The sequence below is a fragment of the Choloepus didactylus genome, chromosome 19, assembly GCF_015220235.1.
Source record: "Choloepus didactylus isolate mChoDid1 chromosome 19, mChoDid1.pri, whole genome shotgun sequence".
In the NCBI taxonomy this organism is placed as follows: Eukaryota; Metazoa; Chordata; class Mammalia; order Pilosa; family Megalonychidae; genus Choloepus; species Choloepus didactylus.
Genome location: NC_051325.1, coordinates 2,182,855 through 2,199,863, shown reverse-complemented (window position 1 = coordinate 2,199,863; position 17,009 = coordinate 2,182,855). Strand labels below are relative to the sequence as shown.

The window sequence follows — 17,009 nt, the reverse complement described above, 5'->3', positions numbered from 1 at the left end:
ATGGCTTGCTTGTTTAAATATCAACTCATTTCCCTGAACTTTACAATGTTACAGTTTTTACATTATTATCAAACTAGGTTACCAGACTCAGTCATAGAAAGTGTAACTTTCATACCTCAGGTTGATGTGGAGGAATTTTTCAAGTGGATTGAAATGATTCCACATAGGGAAGGAGAAACCAGTAGAAGTGATTATTTTAAGAATCCAAAAGAGTTCAATAACATTTCCAGCTAAGGGATGTTTTACAAAATGAATTAGGGAGAGGATTGATTTGTCTTGACATCTGGAATGTTAATTATGTGGGTAATGGTAGTTTGTAGAGTTGTTCACACTGACCAAAATTATGTTAAAGAGAGAATTCTACTTGAAAGATGCTGAGACATGCCCTATACTCTATTCTCTGTGTTTTTTTTTGTTTGTTTGTTTGTTTTTTTGTTTTGTTTTGTTTTGTTTTTTATGAAGAGGAATACATAGGTCATATATGGAAAGGCTGTGGGTGCAGTATTTTTCAAGAGGTTTCTCCAGAGAGGGGTACAAATGAAATCATTCAGATGTCCTGTTACAGGAATGTGTATGTGAGGGTGACCTCTAAGTTTTGTTCTAGGCTGTTGCAGGCAGCTTGGCCCTGGGACCTTCCTTTGCTTTTCTGTGGAACAAAGGCTTTGTGTTGGGAAAATCTTCTACATAACCTTCCAAATAAATAATTATTTTGATCTGATGGATTAGAGGAATATGAGTATATAGGATATGAGAATATTTTTGGTCTTTTTGTTGTATAACATCAGAAATCCAGAACTGTTCTGAATGTTATTTCACTTTATAAGGAGAGAAAATGAGGATGAGATATAGATATACATGAATGCAAAGTGGTCATTAATTATTTGGATCATTGTTTAGGGACCTGGGAGGAGAAATTGTGGATTATCACAAATAAAAGATGCTAAATAAGTGGGTCTCCTACTAATTTCAGTCAAGGAGCTTCCAATGCAGAAGAGGTGAAGAAGGGGTGCCCAGGAGGCTCAATGGATATCACACAGCAGTCCTTCTTCTCAGCATGAGAGTTTGCAGGGTGGGTCCTTGAGAGACCAGACATGGCATCAGGGATGTGGGAAGGCATGAGAGCTGCATATGGATGTGCAGCTCTGGTTACATCCTCCAGTTCAGCATATTTTAAAAGGCCAAGGACTGTTAGGTAAGATGGCCATGGCCAAGAGAAAATGGCACAGAGGCCTGGTGATCCAGGCCAAGAAGCCAAAAGAAACAAAAATGATGCTGGGTCATGGGCTAAGCTAGGAGACATGGCAGAAGAGATGAGGAAAGGAGAGAGATCATATCCCAGGCCCTGTTTGCAAGAGCAAGTGGAAAAATAAGGAACAGATTCTCATATTTTCTTCCAGAGGAATAAATTTCAGAACAAGACATTTAATGCAAGAGCTAAGAATGTTGATGACTCACTCTAAAGCAGATCCTAAAATTCAACATAAAGGTAAGTTATTTTTTATTAATGAGGTCTGTGAAATGAAAAACTGCAATAAATGTATTTATTTTGAACCCAAGAAAAACAAGATCTTTATATGTGGCTTTCAAATTCACCTCATGGGCCTTCTGTGAAATTCCTTGTTCAAAACATTCATATTTTAGTTGAACTGAAGCTGACTGGAAACTGTTTGAAAGGTTCTCAGACTCTTTTGTGTTTTGACCCTGTTTCTGATGAATTACCACATTATGCCTTGTTAAAAGAACTCCTAATTCAGATTTTTTGTATACCATGGTATCATCCCAAAAACCAACCATTTGTGGACCATGTGTTTATTTTCACCATTTTGGATAATAGGATATGGTTTTGGCACTTTCAGATTATAGAAGAGGATGCTGCTTTTGTAGAAATAGGGCCTCATTTTGTCTTAAATCTCATAAAGATATTCCAGGGGAGTCTTGGAGGACCAACTTTATGTGAAAATCCTAATTACCAGTCACTAAACATGCATTGGCATATGGTGAGATCCATCACAACTGCAAAATACAAAGAGAAACAGCAAGGGAAAGAAGTGCAGAAACTAAGAAAGAAAGAACCAAAGACTATTCTTCCACATGATCCCACTGATGATGTTTTTTCTATACCAGCTGAAGATAAACCCATAGAAATACAGTGGGTAAAACCAGAGTCAAAAGTTGATTTGAAAGCAAGAGAAAAAAAAAAAGGATATACAAAAGGCAAAGAAAATTTAACCAGAAGATGAACAGGGGGAATGCAAAATGAATCAATGGATAACTAATTTGTTTTTCAATTGTATTATACTTATTTTGTATTCCATTTGTAAGTACTTTCATTTTCCATAAGTGTCTTATAGCTAACTGGTATGGCATTTAAAAGAAAGGAAAAATAAATACCAATGATTTCTTTTGAAAAATTAAAAAATAAAAAAGGCCAAGGAAATGGGATATATGTGGGATAGGGGCAAGAAAATTTGCTTTATTTTGTTATGTAGATTTCTCAATATTTTCCTTATATTGGAATCCAGAATTTGTCATTATTATTCCACATCAAGTCAATGCCTTTGTGATGATTTTCCATTGACACCAGTCTCCATTTGTTGAGTCTTGACTCGATTTATTATAAAACTCAAGCTACCATTAGTGAACACTTTAATGAAATTGATCAAAATGCTGTGAATGCCTGAGAATGCTACTTTCAATTTTTAAAACAGAACTTTTAAAAATGTATCTTGACATTTGAATACTAAGAAATTTGCAACAGTTTTAGAAAACCTTAAACTATACAGCAAGCCAGACACAAGCCAACATTTGGATATCCCTTGTTTCCCTGCATCTAGAGGGCCATTTGCCATGTACAACACTGACCCTCCAACAATCTATGTTGTCCGTACTGAGCTCAGGTGTGGATATACTCTTGGCTAGGCCAAGGCTAAGGCACAAAAAAGAGGCAGACTTAAGAAATGGGATATTGGTAATCAGATTTTTTGTTGTGTCTGACAAGATCAGTTCTCATTTTCCCCTTGTGTCCTGTCCAAGGTATCCTGTAGGAGTGGAGCCAAGGACTGGCGAAGACCCAACAGGCCCTGTCCCTCTCCTGTGTTATTTGTTAATTGTCCTTCAGAACCAGTCACTATAATTGGCTCTGGATCTGCCAGCCCCCAGTGACTAAACTGTGATGGATGGTTCATGGTTACTACAGTGGATCATCATGGAATAAAAACTGTGCCATTATTCCATGGGCCAAATATGCTTCATCTGTGCCATATCCAAGAATGAGATCTCCCGTAAACTGAGCTCCATGACTGCCCAGAACCAGCCACGTATTACTGTGTAGCAGAGAAACAGAAAGAGGAAAACAGTGTGAGCTCAGACACAATCTTCCCCTGCAGGTTGCCAAGAGGAACCTGGGAGGCAGGGGCAAATGAGACCCACCAAGCAAAGGGCCAAGTGCCAGAAGCAGGTGCAGGAAAGGGCTGGAAAGGGGCTTCTTGTTGAGGTCAGGAGTTGTCTATCCTTTGCTAGCTCTCAGATGCCACAGTGACATTTCTTTGTTCTTTCTAGCTCTAATTTCTCACATACAAACAATAGGCAACAAAGACAGAAGTGACATTCTCCGAAGCTGTGAGTTATATTCAGTAAAGCAATTTTTCTTCAACTCCTTCTTTTTACCACATTTTCAACACAAGACTATGCAATGAGAAAGCTTTTTCCTAAGTGCAAATGTCAGGCAGAGTGCAATAATTTGAAGACATGCTAGGCTCCCCAGGATGTGCTGCAATGTGTGGTCCAAGCACACAACTGGATAGGACTGACCCCACCATGAAGACAATCATGTAAGATCTGCATTCAGAAGCCTGTGGCTGTGTGGAGAATATTAGAATCATGACAAGTTATTTCTCCAGACACACTTATTGCACAGAAAATAATAGGGAGCTTGATATCATATTTATATTAAAACATTTGATAATTTTCAGAAAAAAGTGTATGCTAATAAATGTTTGGCACATGCATGAAATATTAAAGAAGTGCTAAATTAAAAATGGTATCAAGAATGTACTTTATATGAAAATAGTTTATATTTGATACTATTTTTAAAATTCTGTATCTATTAATATGCATTTGGAAGTTTGAGTGTATTTCTGTGTTTATGTGTGTGTGAAATATGGGTGGTATTTACTGAAAGGGTGGCCTTTGCATACTATCATAGTTTATGAAAGTCTTAAAGTAAGTGTAGGGGCCTGGTCCTTGATTCCACATTTAATGCATTTTTTACAGAGATGGAAGGAGAAAAGAGAGGCACTTGGCTGAGAAACCCATGTCAGTGTTCAGGATTTTCCACATCCTTGTTCTTCCCCCTACAGATGTGGGTCTCTATAGGATGGTGTGTGTGCAAAAATGATGCTAGTAAAGTGATGTGAAAGAAATAATGGTAGATGCAATTTTTTAAAACACTTTCAGGCAAATTCAGAAGAGGACAAAATCCTAAAAATTACATATAAAATTACATTATATATTAATGTATGTATTTCCATATACATACAAACACAGGGAATAACAATAAAATATGTTCTGTGGATACATCACAGCACTTTTAGAAAAAATGTGAAGGTGGATCTCTGGGGATGACATGTTTTGAAGCAAGAAGAGGGAACCCCAGGCAAAGCCAGGAAATTACTCCAGCCTGGTTCTGCTCCTGTCCCTGGGAATGGCCCCTGAGCACCCCCTGGTGGTCCCAAGCAACCTCTGCAGCCCAGCCCATCCTGTTTCCTCCTGTTCCCTCTGTATCTCACCCAGTAATATGTGGCTGAGTCCGATGGTCTCAGGCTGCTGAACTTTAAATAAAACAAACTTCATCCTTAGAGGTGTCCCTGAAGATGTCAAATCCAGAATGAAAAGTTGGGTTATAGTTTGTGCTCCCAGCTGCCCATGTTACACTGACCACACTAAACCCTTTCCTGGAGCCAGTATATGATAGTTGGTGAAGAGAATCCAGAGACAACACAAGTGAGGGACAGGGTCTGTGAGGGCTTCATCTGGCCAGGTCCCAACTCCTGCAGCTTCAACTGGGACAGGACACCTAAGGAAAAGCAGATCCACAGTGAGTCAATTGCTCAGATGCATCATCCCCATTACCTTCATGCCTGAATCCTGAGACACTCACATCTGGGAGCTGCCACCAGAATTAGGAATAACCACAAGTCTTTCATGTTCTGCTGGATGAGATCTATGACTCCCATAAAATATTATCCAGATTGAGGAGGAATCTGATTCAAGTAACTGCATACTGTGATTTCATCTGCTGACCCACGTGGTGATTTGCATTTGGGAAGTAACTATAAGTAAAGTGAAAGGAGATGAGGGGTCATCTTTGTCTTAGCATCACTCTGGATGGAGGATGGTGGCTGAGCCCTGGGAGAACTCAGTCCTCTCCTTGGGGTACCCCTACACCCAAGCCAGTGTACTCTACTTACAAGCTGGAAATGTGTTGAATGTGCTGGTCAGGGAGCCAGATGTTGTAAAGTATCAATTATGGCTTTGGGTTTATTGTCATTGTTCTGCTACTTTTAGGGAGGATATATATATATATATATACACACACACACACATAAAAATACGTGATGAAGTTGGTTCTCACAGTTTCTGCCTGTTTTTAAATCTCTGTGGAGGGATGGGTTTTTAGGGTTCTTAGAATTTTATTTTTGTCACTACACAGTAGTCAGGTCAAGTGTAGATACATACTATGATGTCAGAGCTGTTAGGACCACCACAGTTATTTTCATTATCAATCCTTCTTAGATGCCAGAAGGAACTTGTCTGCCATCCACTGTGACCACCATGAATGCACAAGGAACATGTGAACCACTGCTCCTGCCCTGATCTCTCAGACTTGTGTGAATCAGGCAAGTAAACTACCTCATTTTCAGTGTTCTCTCCTGGACATTGATTGATTTAGAACCACTTACCTATACCATCCCTTCTATCTTAATATATTATGATCTGATCTTGCATGTAGCATAGTGTAAAGCATTCAATAATATTAATGAACCTAATTAATATTTTTTAAAAAGTTACAAGGCAGATATCATTAGCACTGCAAGAATTTCTGGAGACAGTGACTAGAGGTAAACAGTACTAGATATAGACACTGAAGTTTTCTATTTTGAAAGCAGGGTTTGGGAATTAAGAACAATATCTGGATCCAAGTGGCAAGATATTCCAAAGTCATAGAAGGCTACGAATGAAGGACTTGAGATAGGAGACTGACAGGGAGGCATAGCTGCATGGGGTGAGCCAGGAACTCCATTCCTGTGGGTACACAGCTACTGTGGGTAGGAACTTTGATTAGATTATTTCAACTGAGATGTGACCCACCCCATTCAAAGTGGGTCTTATTCTCCTTACTGCAGTTCTTCATAACAGGGACAAGATACACAGTAAAAGTCTAGAGTTCAGAGATCTCCCAAAGAAGTTGAGAGACAAGAATACACCCACTGAAGATGAGAGAGGTAGCCACTGATGTTAAAAGCTGAAGGAAATGAAACCCAGGAGAGAAGGATCAGCAGATATTAGCCATTGGCTTCCCACATGACAGTGGTGTCCCAGAGGCCATCAACATTAATATCATGCTTTAGACATGTAAATTAGTAAGCTAATAAACTTCCATGCATAAGCCAAACCAGTTTTGTCATATTGCATTCCCACAGTTTAGCAAACAATAACATTACTGTAACTGAATGCTAGGATTGTGTACATAACATTTAGTCTATATAGTGAGGGGAAACAACAACTTCAAATATTTACCTTTTCAAGACTTTTGGAAATAGTTTTTTCTTTGCACTGAAAAATGACCTGGACACATTTTCATTCTCTGAAACAATCTTCACATGATATTATGTACAGTTCTGCTAATTCATAAGAATGTGTGGGCATGGCATTGCTCTGCAGAAACTGATTTTCATAAATTGAATGCAGATCAGGACATCTACATGCTAAGCAATTTCAGATGTCCCACACTGGAAAATATTTGCTGCAATGATGAAATGCAGTCCAAATAAAAGTTGAGTTGTTTAAGCTTAGTGATCAATGTTTCATTATATGTATGTCAACCAAGAAATAATAGGGCAATTCCCTGGTTGAACATTATATATTAGCTCAGTATAACTTAGCTATAATCCATAATTAATTCATGGATACACAGGGAAAACCTGAATAATAAAATGTTTAGGAATAATATAAATGCAGAGAAATCTCATTTGAAATTTGGTTTTACTTGAAAATTCTTTCATTCACAAATATATGGAGAGCCGAACATTTATATACAGAATGGAAACAGAACATATTGGATCTAGACTGAAAGTAAAACTGAATATTTTTCATGTGGTGCCACAAATGCCTGAAACAGCTGAACTGAGCATTCAGCAACTGAAATTATAATTTTTGTCAATGTCATCAGCTTTGAAACTAATTATCTGAAAATGAAATCAATACAAACATTTATAATCTGAAACTGAAACTGGTAGCTGGGATCTTGAAACAATTCAGGTGATAAGAGACAGACCATCTTAACAGAAATTTATTCCACTAATAATCATAGCACAAAGAGATGTTGCCAAGAGTATAATGAAGTATACTTAGAAACAAGCACCAATGTGATCTGTGCAGAATGAGGTAGAATGAGCCATCTCAGGACAGAGTTTTATGATCAGAAAATCAAGGAACATAGGCAAATGGATGTATATATTGGGTCAATAAATACCATGAATTTTTGAAAGCTAATATATGTCCACATAATTTTAATGCTCTAATACCCAGGGGAAAGAATCACCTGCTAGATACACTAAACTAATAAACAAAATCATTAAGATAAAATGTAGAGGAAGGCCTCAGGGAATTGAAGGACAAGCAAAACCCCACTCCATGAAGTACACACCTCCAGAGCCTCCACCTCCTCCTACTCCTGAAGCTGTGTTCCTACCCTGTGCTCCATCTGTTCTCAGTGTTCCCTATTGACAAGCCCTATCTCTGCACATGGAGGTTTGTGTTTGAGCTCATACACAGACTTCCTCTTATTTTATGTAAACCCAGTAATACAGAGTTATGTTCTCAGGAGTCACAGCTCAGCTGTAGGGGAATTGGTTCTTGTACATGTATCTAGAGATGGAGAATCAACTCAAGAGAAATGGATAATTGTTTGCATTTCCATTATGACATATTTCTCATCAATAGTGCATTTCCTCATAGGGTCTGATAGATCTAGTACCAGCAGGAACCAAAGTTTGTGATGGAGAATCCATACACCATGCAAGTGAAGAACAGGATCTTTGAGGAATTCTCCATGTTTGGGTCTATAGGTGAACTGGGCCAGGAATATAAGGACAACAAAGAAAATGAAATCATTTGTGGTGAATATCTCTCACATCAACCAGGTCACCTTTTTTGGTAAACTCTGATGCACTCATAGTGAGAAGTAACCACTCAAACAAAAAGCATACTCAGCAATCTCATATTTTCTTCTGGAGAGAATCCATTATTTCTGGAGTTTGGAAATGGTGCCCAGACATAGTGATTTAACTTGGCAGCTGATTTGCATGTGGGAAGCCCAGGAATAAAGCAGGGAATGTCCAAGGAGACCCCAGGATCTGTTTTAGAATCTGGGAAAGGAAATCTGAGCTCTTCTGCAGAGACAGCCTTTCCTTTGCCGATAGTCCATAGCCTGGAAATCCAGGAGAGAAAATTACCAGTCCACAGACAGAAAGCTTTTAAGATGATGTGAAAATAAATTCTGAACCTATGAGAAACCCTCACTGACAGAAAATCACCTGACTTTCCCTTCTTTCTCCTCTTAGAAACTAAGTTTGTGATGAACACATCCCATTTTTTCATCTTAACATCCAACTCAGTACCATCTGAGAGAACATTTCAGAAAATATATTGAAGAAGGTGTAGTTCCCACTCAAACTCAGCTCCTGAGATTTGCTCAAACTTGGGCAGCTCGCTGCATCATTCCAAGGGAATTTGCCCCATTTTGGTGGAGTTTGTATTCAGTAATGGAAAATACGCATTTGTAAGGAGATGTTTTCCTTGATCTGCTCATATTTCCTGCACGAATCCAAGCAGCATCTCCACTCATCCTGAACTTTTTGGATTCTATGATTTAAAGGAGTTCATGAGGGGCCCCAAGTCTCTAAGCTCTTCTTCCTCTCTCAGGATACCTTGCTCTCTGCTGTGGCCTTTTTGTGAAATCCTGCATCCCTGTGGGAATGATACATTGAATCCTTAATTAATTTAATTATTTCTGCTGCTTATGCATCTTAGTTTGCATTATGCAGTGTTAAATATCCCACAAGTTGGTTTAAAAAAATAGTAATTTATCTTCTCATGGATTCAGATACTGGCAGGTCTAAATATAAAGAATATAACTCCAGCCCCCACAGTCAGTTTTTTGGCATGTACTTCAATTAGAAATCAATCATGTCCCCATTGAAAAATATTTTCAGGTCCCAAACCCTGGACTTGCGTATGTGAACAATTAAAATTTCAATACCTGAAACCCTAGAAACTAGATTTCCAACATCCCTAAAATTAAAAACACCAGAGGACTTTGCTACTGAAAGAAGATAGGTATTATTTAGCAAGAAGCATACATGTTTAGCAGCATGAAACAGGACTTCATCTTAGAAAAGCAGGGCTGTGGAAGCAATTTATGTGGCTCTTAAGGAAAGGCGGAGTGGGGGAAATGGGTAGTGTAGGAGCATATGTGTTAACTCAGTTGGATTGTCCTTTGGCAGGAAAAAAATGGTTAATCAGCAAGCTGGAGGAACAGCATGTTTGTGCAAGATCCAGGCCTCTGGCGTTTCTTGGCAGACTATTGTTGGAATTGACTTGCTTGCTATAGTTTCCTTCTTTACATGGGAATAGGACTTCATCACTGCCACAGTGTTATTGTTATGTCAACATAGCTGAGTTGGCCTACTTCTCATCTACATAGTTCCTTGGATAATTGGAAACTCAAGAAATTAAAGTGAATAGTGTACTCATTAACCATTTAATTATCAAAGAACCCAATTGAAAGAGAACTTCCAAAGATGTTATAACTTAAGGTGTGCACAAAATGAATGAAGGTGGGCCTTAATCTAATATGGCTGAAGTCATTATCTGGAAAGGAAAATGGACATGGAGGAAAAGTCACTTGAAGCAGAGTCAAGGGGATATAGAATAGAAAAGAGAAGACACTGCCAAGTGCATTTCTGTGTGAGAAAATGGTCAAGGAATGACAACTATTGTCTGCCAGCAAGGAGATGGGAACCCTGTGAGGAAGCAAGTTGTCTTGCCTCTGAACCATGAGAAAACAAATTACTTTGTCAAGCCAACCTCTTCTAATTGTTTAGCTGCTAGGTATCTAAAACCTATTCCCACATGGAAAATACATTTATTACACCACAAGGTCACACATCCTTACTGATAAAACTGTTTTAAAACAACATGGGTGTGAGCTGTCCTGGGGCAATGTTTGTCTCTGTGTAACAGTGTAAACTAGAAAACAAGTTTTCTTTTTTCATGATGCAATAGTAGAAAAATATGTTGCACATTCCCATTCTAAAAAGGGGAATTTGGAAAGAAAACAGGTGTTATGTGTCCAAAGCAAGACCAAAATTCGGAGAAAATTTTATAATTCAATGTCTGAGAGTCATCTGTAGATGGATGTGTTGTACCCCAGACATGCTGCAGCACCAGCCCCATCCCTTCTTGTTACTTTCACAGTGTCCATGCCCTCCCTGAATGCTGGGGCCTGGATATCACCCTTCCAGAGCATTGGAATGGTAGCCTCACTCTGCCTGAAAACTATGGTCTGAACCCCACCCTGCATCGTGTTGGCAGCCAAACAATCTCTGAACACCTTTTTGAACACTGGGAGTAACCCACTGACTCGAAACTTTTTTATGGAAGCCAATCTCCCATGAACATTCAATATCTGAGCTGAAGGAAAGCCCCTCAGAAGCTAGGGTGAACCCAAATTTCCACATGTGTGTAGGTTGTCTCTCTTTGCCCAAGAATACATTTTCTGCCCAAACTTTTGCTTTCAATGTTCCTCACTCGAATCATTCTTACTTCAGTTCATCACTTCACTGTTCCTTTCAGTCTAGGGTGGCAGTGTTTCTACTCATAAATATTTTCCAAAATCCTTCTCAGCTTCATGTGTAGTTCAAAGGGATCCAAATCATCACACAAAATTACTTTCTACAGATCCTTCCTAGATAATTGTATTTACAATCCTCACATCCTATTAGATATCTAACTGGATCCAATATGCAGCCACACACTCTTTAGTATAATGTTATTCAGTTAAACCTTCACATGGAGCCCTGTTCTCTGGGGCCTCACTTCTCAGAAATCAGAGAGGTCCCCGAGAGAGCCAATTTTGGCTCTAGTATCAGATCTGCCATTTGAATATCCTGAGAATTTCTCAAATTATTATTTGATGACTCCTTTGTGCTTACAAGTTTAATTCTCAGATTAACCCTTTCTTCTCACAGTTTACTATAAGGTGTAAGGAAAAAACAGACTACAAGTTCTCCACTTACCTTAATAATATCCACAGCTAACTATCCAAAGTCATTGAATAAAACTTCCACTTCAAATACAAATTATCTGCTATTTGAGAGTGATTATTACTTTTCCTCCAATTTCAAATAACAAATTCATAATTTGTGGACCTTCTATGTCCTCACTGGAGGTATCATATTAGTATGGATTGTTGTGTGAAAATCAATTTAGGCTTTTTCTATCAAGCACTTTGCAATTCATCCAGACTTTACTGATTATTCAATTCCAAACCCGTTTAAAAAAAGAAGCAGATCAACAATACTATTCAAGAATCTAATATAAATGTGCCCTTGACAATTAAGTATATCTGAGTATGGAGTGTAAAAGGTTTTCCAAAAAACATCAATTATATCATCTCCAAATACCCACATAATATACCACTTATGTAGGTTTTTCATTGAGTGGAATAATAAACAAAGAACAGAAGATGTATTGTTGTGAAAACAAATCTGGAGTATAGCAGTATGCATCTTTTTTATTTAGCATAATGATGCAAGATAAGTTAAGAAATTGAAAATTAGTTTTTGAATGTGAAATTATACAATAAACTTTACCCAAGAGCCAATAAGATATCTAACTTGTTCATTTGAGACCTGACTTATGTTAAACATCCATTTTTTTTAGAAAACCATTAAAAATTATAATTCCATAATTGCCATTCTAGTTAAGTGTGAGAAGATATCTTGCTGTGGTTTTGATTTGCATTTCCCTAATAGCCAGTGAAGTTGAGCATTTTTTCATGATTTTGAGCCATTTGTATTTTCTAGACCTTACACCCAGAGCATGAGCAACCAAAGAACAAGTAGATGAATGGGATCTCTTCAAAATTAAACACTTTTGTACTAAAAGGTCTTTGTCAGAAAGGTAAAAAGGCAGCATACATAATGGGAGACAATATTTTAAACCACATATCAGATAAGGGTTTAATTTCCTGAACATATAAAGTGATCCTACAACTCAACAATGGAAAGACAAAAACCCAAATAAAAAATGGACAAAAGACATGGACAGAAACTTTTCTAAAGAGGAAATACAAATGGCTGAAAACATGAAAAAATGGTCAACTTCACCGGCTATTAGGGAAATGCAAAGCGTCTAAGTGTCTCCCCGTGAGTGCCTCTTTGTTGCTCAGATGTGGCCCTCTCCCTTTAGCTAAGCCATCTCAGCAGGTAAACTCACTGACCTCCCGCCTACATGGGACCTGACTCCCAGGGGTGGAAATCTCCCTGGGGTGAGTCTGTACCTGGCATTGTGGGATTGAGAGTAATTTATTGACCAAAAGGGTGAAGTGAGATGAAATGAAGTGAGGCTTCAGTGGCTGAGAGATTTCAAACAGAGTCAAGAGGTCACCCTGGTGGACATTATTATGCACAATATAGATAACCCTCTTTAGGTTTTAATGTATTAGAATAGCTAGAAGTAAATACCTGAGGCTATCAAACTCCAAACCCACAGCCTTAACTCTCAAAGACAAGTGTATAACAATGTAGCTTACAAGGCATAACAGGGTGATTATGAGAACCTTGTGAATCACACTCCCTTTATCCAGTGTATGGATGGATGAGTAGAAAAATGGGGACAAAAACTAGGGTGAGATGGGGGAGACAATTTGGATGTTCTTTTTTACTTTTTTTTTTTTATATTTTCCTACAATTTTATAGAGTTATATTCACATACCATACATTCATCCACAGTGTACAATCAGTTGTCCATGGTATCATCATAAAGTTGTACATTTATCACCACAATCAGCATTTGAACATACTGATTACTACAAGAAAAATTGTTTTTTTTTAGCAATAAGAAAAAATGACAAAAAGAAAAATAACATGTCATACAATACAATATACTCCTAAGGACAGCAAATAACACCACTACCAAGAATCCCATGTTATTCCCCTATATCCCCTTCTCATATACATTTAGCATTGGCGTATTGCCTTTGTTACATTTAATGGAGGTATATTACAATGTTACTGTTGACCATAGACTCCAGTTTGCTTTGATTATGTTTTTTCCTGAATACCATCCCTTTTTCAAATTTCTACATGGTTGACATTCATTTGCTTTACCACATGGAAAAACATTTTTATATTTGTATATTTAGTAACAGTCATTGGCCACTCCAGTTTTTGCCATGTTATACAGTCCCAGTCTTTATCATCTATCTTTACGTCTGGTGTCATACATTCTCCTATCCCACCTCTTTCAGCTTTACTCACAGACATCTTTGTTCAGTGTACTTACAATACCATGCTACCATTACACAGTATTATGCTATCTATTTCTGGATCTATGCAATCAATCCTAAACATTCTGTATTCCTTCAGCATCAAATGGCTGATCTCTGCCCTCTTTCTATCTCCTGGTCGCCTGTGTTGTCAGCTTTTAACTCCCAAAGTTTGTTCATTAATGTCTGTTCATATTAGTGAGACCATAAAGAATCTGTCCTTTTGTTTCTGGCTAACTTCACTCAACATAATGTCCTCAAGGTTCATCCACATTATTACATGATCCATGCCTTGTTCTGTCTTACAGCTGCATAATATTCCATCATGTGTATATACCACAGTTTGTTTATCCACTCGTCCTTTGATGGACATTTGGGCTGTTTCCATTTCTTAGCAATTGTGAATAATGCTGCAATAAACATTGGTTTACAAATGTCTGTTTGTGTCTTAAGTTTCAGTTCCTCTGAGTATATACCCAGCAATGGAATAGCTGGGTCATATGGAAAATCTATATTTAGCTTCCTAAGGAAACTCCATACTGTCTTCCAGAGTGGTTGCACCATTCTACATTCCCACCAACAATGAATAAGTGTGCCTCTTTCTCCACATCCTCTCCAGTACTTGGCATTTTCTGTTTTTTGGATAATGGCCATTCTGGTAGGTGTGAGATGATATCTCATTGTGGTTTTGATTTGCATTTCCTTAATAGCCAGTGATGTTGAGAATTTTTTCATATGCTTTTGAGCCATTTGTACTTCTTCTTCAGAAAAAATGTCTGTTCATGTCTTTTGCCCATTTTTTAATTGGATTATTTGTCTTTCTGTTATTGAGATGCAGGATTCCTTTATATATTCAGGATATTAAACCCTTATCTGATATGTGGTTTCCAAATATCATCTCCCATTATGTAGGTTGCCTTTTTACTTTTCTAACAAAGTCCTTTGATGTACAAAAGTATTTAATTTTGAGGAGATCCCATTTGTCTATTTGTTCTTTGGTTGCTTGTGCCTTGGGTATGAGGTCTAAGAAACCACCTCCTTTCACAAGATCTTTAAGATATTGCCCTACATTTTCTTCTAAGAGTTTTATGGTCTTGGTGCTAATGTTTAGGTCTTTGATCCACTTTGAGTTAATTTTGGTATAAGGTGTGAGATGGACATCCTCTTTCATTCTTTTGGAAATGGATATCCAGTTCTCCAAACACCATTTATTGAATAGGCTGCTCTTTCCCAGTTGCTTGGGCTTCACTGCCTTATCAAAGATCAGTTGTCCATAGATGTGAGGGTCTACTTGTGAACTCTCAATTCAAATCCATTGAGCAGTATATCTGTCCTTATGCCAGTACCATGCTGTTTTGAGCACTGTAGCTTTGTAATATGCTTCAAAGTCAGGTAGTGTGAGACCTCCCACTTCACTCCTCTTTCTCAAGACATTTTTGGCTATTCGGGGCACCTTACCCTTCCAAATAAATTTAGTTATTGGTTTTTCTATTTCTGTAAAGTAAGTTGTTGGGATTTGAATTGGTATTGCATTGAATCTGTAAATCAGTTTAGGTAAAATTGCCATCTTAACTATATTTAGTCTTCCAATCCATGAAGATGGTATGTTCTTCCATTTTTTCAGGTCTTGTTCAATTTCTTTTAGCAGTTTCTTATAGTTTTCTATGTAAAGGTCTTTTGTGTACTTGGTTAAGTTTATTCCTAAATACTTGATTCTTTTGGTTGCTATTGTAAATGGGATTTTTTTCTTGATTTCCTCCTCTTGTTGCACATTACTTGTGTATAGGAACACTACAGATTTTTGCGTGTTGATCTTGTAGCCTGCTACTTTGCTGTATTCATTGACTAGTTCTAGTAGCTTTGCTGTAGATTTTTCTGGATTTCCTACATATAGAATCATGTCATCTGCAAATAGTGAAAGTTTTACTTCTTCCTCTCCAATTTGGATGACTTTTATTTCTTTTTCTTGCCTAATTGCTCTAGCTAGAACTTCCAGCACAATGTTGAATAGCAATGGTGATAGTGGGCATCCCTGTCTGTTCCTGATCTTAGAGGAAAAGCTTTCAATCTGTCCCCATTGAGTGTGATGTTAGCTGTGGGTTTTTCATATATTGCCTTTATCATATTGAAAAAGTTCCCTTCTATTCCTATCCTTTGAAGTGTTTTCATCAGGAAAGGATGTTGAATTTTGTCAAATGCCTTTTCTGCATCAATCGAGATGATCATTCTGCTTTGATTTATTGATGTGGTGTATTACATTAATTGATTTTCTTGTGTTGAACCAGCCTTGAATACCTGGAATAAATCCCACCTGGTCATGGTGTATAATTCTTTTAATGTGCTGCTGGATTCGATTTCTGAGTATTTTTTTGAGGATTTTTGCATCTATATTCATTAAAGTAATTTGTCTATAATTTTCTTTTTTTGTTGTATCTTTGCCTGGTTTTGGTATTAGTGTGATGTTGGCTTCATAGAAAGAGTTACGTAGCTTTCCCTCTTCTTCAATTTTTTTGAAGAGTTTGAGCAGGATTGGTACTAACTCATTCTTGAATGCTTGGTAGAATTCCATGCGAAACCATCTGGTCCTGGGCTTTTACTTTTTGGGAGCTTTTTGATGACGGACTCAATCTCTTTACTTGTGATTGGCTTGTTGAGGTCATCTATTTCTTCTTGACTTAATGTTTGTTGTTTATGCTTTTCTAGGAAGTTGTCCATTTCATCTAAGTTGTCTAGTTTATTAGCATATAGTTGCTCATAGTATCTTCTCATTATCTCCTTAATTTCTGCAGGGTCGGTAGTTATATTTCCTTTCCCATTTCTGACTGCATTTATTTGCGTCTGCTCTCTCTCTTTTTTTTTGTTAGCCTAGCCAGGGGTCCATCGATTTTATTGATTTTCTCAAGAACCAACTTCTGGTTTTGTTGATTCTCTCTATTGTTTTCCTGTTCTCAATTGCATTTATCTCTGCTCTAATCTTTGTTATTTCTTCCTTTCTGCTTGCTTTGGGGTTAGTTTGCTGTTCTTTCTCTAATTCCTCCAGGTGAGCAGTTAACTCTTCAATTTTTGCTCTCTCTTCTCTTTTAATATAGGCATTTAGGGCAATAAATTTCCCTCTCAGCACCACCTTTGCTGCATCCCATAAGTTTTGATAAGTTGTGTTTTCATTGTCATTTGCCTC

At 37.7% G+C, this 17,009-nt stretch overlaps 1 pseudogene; it reads left to right on the top strand.

Moving 5' to 3' along the window:
• Positions 1 to 1,247: 1,247 nt before the first annotated feature.
• LOC119515603 lies at positions 1,248 to 2,260 on the top strand (annotated as a pseudogene).
• Positions 2,261 to 17,009: the final 14,749 nt, after the last annotated feature.